Source organism: Mytilus galloprovincialis, chromosome 6 (genome assembly GCF_965363235.1).
Source record: "Mytilus galloprovincialis chromosome 6, xbMytGall1.hap1.1, whole genome shotgun sequence".
NCBI lineage: Eukaryota > Metazoa > Mollusca > Bivalvia > Mytilida > Mytilidae > Mytilus > Mytilus galloprovincialis.
In genome coordinates, this window is record NC_134843.1 from 71,063,116 (window position 1) to 71,069,345 (window position 6,230).

Below are 6,230 nucleotides of genomic sequence, written 5' to 3' on the forward strand. Positions count from 1 at the left end.
TGTTTCCACCAAAACATCACCCTAATTGCGCAACAATATGTCTCTATACGATTTTTGGTCCATGTATTTCGTTTTTTTCCACATTTGTTTTCAAAAGTCACGTGACTATTGGAAACATAACACATGACTAAAATAGGACGAATTATCTTCAAACTCAATTTTCTGGTATGTTGACCAATTATCTTTCTTATGAGCCCAATATAGCATGTGCATAACCATTGGTGCGAATGCAGTATTCATTCATTTTCTTTTTTTCTTTTCGATAAGTAAAGGTCTTGAATGCCTGACAGGGAAAGGGTTGACTAATCACCATGGAATTGAGATTGTTCTTGTAGTTAAACATTGTTTACTATAAATCATGTATACTTATTCACATATTTCACATGTAAACTGTAGAAATGATAACAATGGATAAGGTTTAGTATAAAAATTAATAACTGAAAATTAGATTTTCTCCTTTTTTTGGGTTTTGTTTGTATATGTATACGAAATGATATGATGTTGTCAAATAAGAAAGAGACAGTTTTGAACGGTAGAGTCATTAAATGTACCAGATATATTGATATAATTATTTACTCTGTCAATATACTAATTTTGAATAAAAATATTTGTTTTGGTGTTTTTTTTTATCGATACACCGGAACAGCTTATGGTGACTGACAAAACACATTCATACAGTGGTATGAATAACGAGATTGTGTCACAAATTTCCTTCATAATTATTAAGTCCATTTAAACTAACAAAATCTACGATCGGAAAAGAACAGTCATATTCATGATTAATTGGATGTTTATTTTGTTTTTACTGTGTTTTATATCTTTGCCCTGAGACAAAATAAGACGTTTTTTTTTTTATCAACAATATATGCGATTTTTTGTAAATGGTTTGAACATTGTTTTTTTATTAAGTAAAAAATATCGTGATGATTAAATTGTCTTTGAAGTCAAACACATTTCATCTGTTTATACTTTGGATCCAGTATTATGGAATATCTAGGAAAAACCTGAAATGTGAATTGTGTTATGATAATTCTGACTGATATACGCGGGATATAGATGCTATACTTAGTTTTAGGAATAAAATGATGTGGTATGATTGCCAATGAGACACTTCTCCCCAAGATACAAACAGACACAGAAATTAACAACTTTTGGATACCGTATGGTCTGAAACAATGATGAGTCTTTTGTAGACGAAACGTGCGTCTGGCGTAAATATAAAATTTCAATCCTGGTATCAGTGATGAGTGTATTTAAAAGATATTACAAGAATAGTCATCCTATAATGATCAGCTGGGTACAGATGCGCATTAGTTTTTCCATAGGCCGTAATGGTAACGTTTTCTTCTGTTGCTCAGTTCATATTGTTAACTTGGATATGTGTGATGGCTCGTTTCGAAGCTGAGACATTTTGACATATGTGGTTAAATTTTCGGGGTACGAAGTGAGATTACTTTTTCCGTAAATTAGCAAACCCCGAGTATCCTTTTGTGATGCGGCTCCTCATGGTAAATAATCCCATTTTTAACACAAAAAGTTCTTTGAAAATTTAATACTTTGAACACATTTAATAGCTCCATAGATTTTACACATTTATTCTGTGTTCCCCTACTTTCTAAATTAACTCAAATGGTTAAGCTCAGTCACTTGTTTATCATAGAAAAGTGTCAGACATCACTACACAGAGAATTTTTGTTTACACGTGACTTTTGAGTTCCTCATTTCAAGGCGCATTAGGGATCTTGTCCCATATTGAAATCCATACTTCTGATTTTTCCAAATATTTCTATGTGATCTTCATCGGTATAACATTCTGAATAAATCTGTGTATTTTTGTCCATTTCTGAAAAAAAATAAAGTTGTTTTAGCACTATAAGGCAATGACACTTTCGTCGCTATATTCATTTATTTTGAATACAATGAGTATGTATAAGTAATTTCTTCCAGAATACCTTCACTAGTCAAAACAAGGACAAAACTTCTGATTATAACCTCTTATTACAATACACAGACCCTGTTAAAGCATTCTACAAAATTTTCTTGTGCCTTAAAGTGCATTTTGACAGAGAAATATGCAAAAATGAAGGTTGTATAAAAAAACAACACCAAAATAATTATTCTTACTAGTGGAAATCTGGTATTTAATACTGTTAAAACCACTCTAAACTACTTGGAAATCATCCATATCATATAATTAGAGTACAATATAGTGCAAATTTTCAAAACTTGTCCTTTCACATAATTCTATTTGAGAAAAAAATGTTTTTTACATGTATTTCAGTGAAAACCTTTTATCAGTGAGAAATCCACAAGAGGTCTTAACGGAAACATTGTGACATCACATGTATATTGGCGTCATTAAATAACGACAGATCAAAGTAGTGCTAAATATAGTTTGCAGTGTTACATGAGAAACAGTTGCCGCAAGATTTAACTCGAAATATTGAGTCGTAACGATCTGTAACTAAGCCTTTTCATTTAATACCAAGACCATAGCAACAGTTTTCATATTAGCATATTTTTAACATACCGACTGTAATTTCAATTGCATAAATATCATAAAAAACAATTTAGAGCTTGCCTAATAAAACAAAATGCTTACCAGTTATTCAGGATTTTTTAAAACTTCTAGTTTGCCATCTCAGGTTGAAAATAATGATACGTCTGGAACTGAAATAAGACAAAAAAAAAAAAAAAAATACCCAGGCTTTGTTATCATTTGATTTAAATACATAAGTATTATTGAGAGAGAAAAATCTTATTCTTGAAAGTTTAATCACAAAGAAAGACAAATGCTTCTCCCTTGTGGCTTAGCCACCTTCATTCAAACCTTTAGTATTAGAAGCAATGGGTAGTAGCTAAATAGCTTAATAATTGAATAGGTGCAGAAATATTGTTTTCAAAAAAGTTTGACCCTCCCCCTTTTTCAGTGCTGAGAAATGACAATATCTTTTGTTTTGCTCATGTGCATTAAAAATAATAATTCATGATTTTTTTTAAAGCATGTAAATGTTTTTTCTGTTTTTTCTGCATATGATATCTACTGACCTGGGGTCAAATCATTGGTTAAAAGTACATGCGATGATGTATCTCACTTTACTCGTATGAAGTGTGTTATCTCCCTTGATTATCAGGTATTCCTGTAGACCAGAGTGATAATTACATAACAAAGACTATATTGTGTCATGTTTACTTACAATTTAATAATATTTAAAAGTTATTTCTTGCCTTTTCAATGTAGCTAACAAATTCCTTTCGGATCTCTCGGAAGTAAACAAAGTTATGATTGTGCCTAAAAAAAAGTGTTCAGCCCCGTGCCAGTAATGTATTTTAAAAGCGAAAATTTCCTTGAGTTTTTGCTGATCTTTATCAATAATATTTATCTTAAACCATTTATGATAACTAGGTATAAATAAAAAAATACTAACCATCATTTTCGGTGGTGTACAGGTGAAATCATCCATAAATCAGTCCGACAACTTCTGGAATTGAGCTTCTAAATTGGGTACAGATGCGCATTAGTTTTTCCATAGGCCGTAATGGTAACGTTTTCTTCTGTTGCTCAGTTCATATCGTTAACTTGGATATGTGTGATGGCTCGTTTCGAAGCTGAGACATTTTGACATATGTGGTTAAATTTTCGGGGTACGAAGTGAGATTACTTTTTCCGTAAATTAGCAAACCCCGAGTATCCTTTTGTGATGCGGCTCCTCATGGTAAATAATCCCATTTTTAACACAAAAAGTTCTTTGAAAATTTAATACTTTGAACACATTTAATAGCTCCATAGATTTTACACATTTATTCTGTGTTCCCCTACTTTCTAAATTAACTCAAATGGTTAAGCTCAGTCACTTGTTTATCATAGAAAAGTGTCAAACATCACTACACAGAGAATTTTTGTTTACACGTGACTTTTGAGTTCCTCATTTCAAGGCGCATTAGGGATCTTGTCCCAGCTGACAAAAGGTGTTTCGGTTTCATGTTGGTATACGGCCGTATAGCGGGTTATTTTCGTGGGTGTAAAATATCACCATTCAGGGGCAACAGCGTATACGAACATTTTTCGTTTTTTTTTATTTTGGCACATTCTGGAATCCCAATTAAATATTATGACGGATACGTAATTGGTTGCAGTTTAAAAGTTGTAAAACTGACAAACTAGTGTCAATTGTTATGGTTCAATGATTGTTTTACTTGCATGAAGTTTTATTCGTTGATTATATTTTCATACTGTTAATCAATAAAATACCAGTGCTTAGATATTTGTCACAGTTGTACAATCTTCTTGTAAATGTTACGGTGGGTTAGTAACAAAATTGACCGCACCCATGACATGTGTGATGTACTAATTAGAATAATTATCATGAGTGACTTGTAACTGTTATATAATTTGACCCTAATTAATAATTATAACAGACCTGACAAAGTACCTTACACTCTTCAACTTTTAATTATTTTATTATTAACTAATAACTGCCAGCCAGTGATCAACCAGTGCATTTATTAATCTTTTAATGATCCGAAGATCGAGTAAAATAGATAGTTTAAAAAACGCTTTAGTTATTAGAAAGAACCGAACGTATGCATAAATGTTTGCATAATCGTGATTTCTTCTTACCCGTCAAAATAAACGATATATGATAACATACGGCAGATTTTTTATTCCTAATGGAACAAACTGTGCCGATATCTTTTTATTGTCATATGATTTAAAGTTCCTTTAAACTAGGGGTCAAAGAATTGAACACATTTAATTTCACATTTAGATCTGTTGAAAGTGTTTAGTCCATTACCAATCCAAATTTTTCTGATAGATTCCATTGATATATCCCCATGAACAAGAAATCATAGAAACAACTAACACAGGTTCCTCTGCCTCATTATTTGTCTGATACATCGACGTTGTACGCAGTCATCTCAGTACCAGAATCTATGACAAAAGAGACGATTTACATTTTGAAATTATTATTTCCCCCACCGTAGTTGCAGCTGCTAGTCAGGCTAATCCTATGTGCTCTGACTGTATGTCCGTTTGAGTTTCTTTGTTACATATGACGTGGATCTGTACTCCCCGTCATTGTGTTATTGTGCGATGGCATTTATTTTTGGCTTTCACTTTGCTAATGTGCTTTTTCTAAATGCCCTTTTGTTTTTCTTTTAGGAATACCAAGTCGGTGAATATTTACTAATTGAGTACTCGTTACATGTACCGAGCGATGTACCGAGCGATACTCGAGTATTCGCTCGGTAAAACATTTAGAAAATGAAAAAACATAAGTATACTAATGTTATTTATTGTAAGTCGTTGACTTATGGACGTAAATGTTCTCAACATTATTACCTAGGAGTAGATGGAATTTTACACCTCAATTGATAGCTCGTGTGATACATGTACTTATTATGTAAACTGGCAATAATCTACTCAAGTATTCTCGTTCATTTATCATATCTCTGTTTGGAAGAATTTTGAATGACACCATTAGAATCGTATTTTGATTGACTTGGGATGAAGGCGATATCAATATCAATAATGTTTGTTCAACCTTAAGAGAGCAAACACATTCTATTAGGAAACCGATTAGTTGGCATATTTTTTTGTAATCGATACACGGTACTACCGAGCGATACTCGTTGACATCCCTATATGCCACTTGATTTAGGACTTTCCGTTTTAATATTCCACGGAGTTAGATATTTTTGTTATTTAGATAACAAACATACCGAACTCCGAGGAAAATTAACATTGATATTTTGGCTCCCCATTTTTTTCAATGTTAATAATTTCCGCAGAATACATGTAGTGCATGCACGACTGTAAACAATTTTTGCTTATGAAAATTTAAAGTTTATTAAAATAATGAACATATATAAATATGACAATTGTTATCCGTTCGAGCTTTTGATTTTGCCATTTGATTATGGACTTTCAGTTTGAAAGTTTCCACGGAGTTCAGTATTTTTTGCTTTTCCTATTGAATTGTATAATATTAAATATTGCTCTAGTCCAATTGGTGTTTGATTTTCCTTCCTTTTCAAAAAGATCACAAGATCTACCGGTATACTACTGTTGCCTTTATTAAATTGACTATTTATCGTATTTCTATCTTTCTTTATAGATACGGTTGTAAGAACAAATGTTAAATCTGTAGTGTCATGACACAATTATTGTGCCAAACACTATTGCAATGAAAACAAATCATACCACTCTACAGCAACTTTTGTATACA

The 6,230-nt window shown here is 32.0% G+C and overlaps 1 long non-coding RNA gene across 1 annotated transcript; it reads right to left on the bottom strand.

Moving 5' to 3' along the window:
* Nucleotides 1-1,294: 1,294 nt before the first annotated feature.
* Nucleotides 1,295-3,939, bottom strand: LOC143080230 (uncharacterized). The gene is made up of 3 exons (XR_012979665.1): nt 3,429-3,939; nt 2,603-2,670; nt 1,295-1,843 (listed from the first exon to the last, which is right to left on the bottom strand). It is a non-coding gene; the product is annotated as an uncharacterized LOC143080230 (long non-coding RNA).
* Between the last annotated feature and the right edge of the window lie 2,291 nt (nt 3,940-6,230).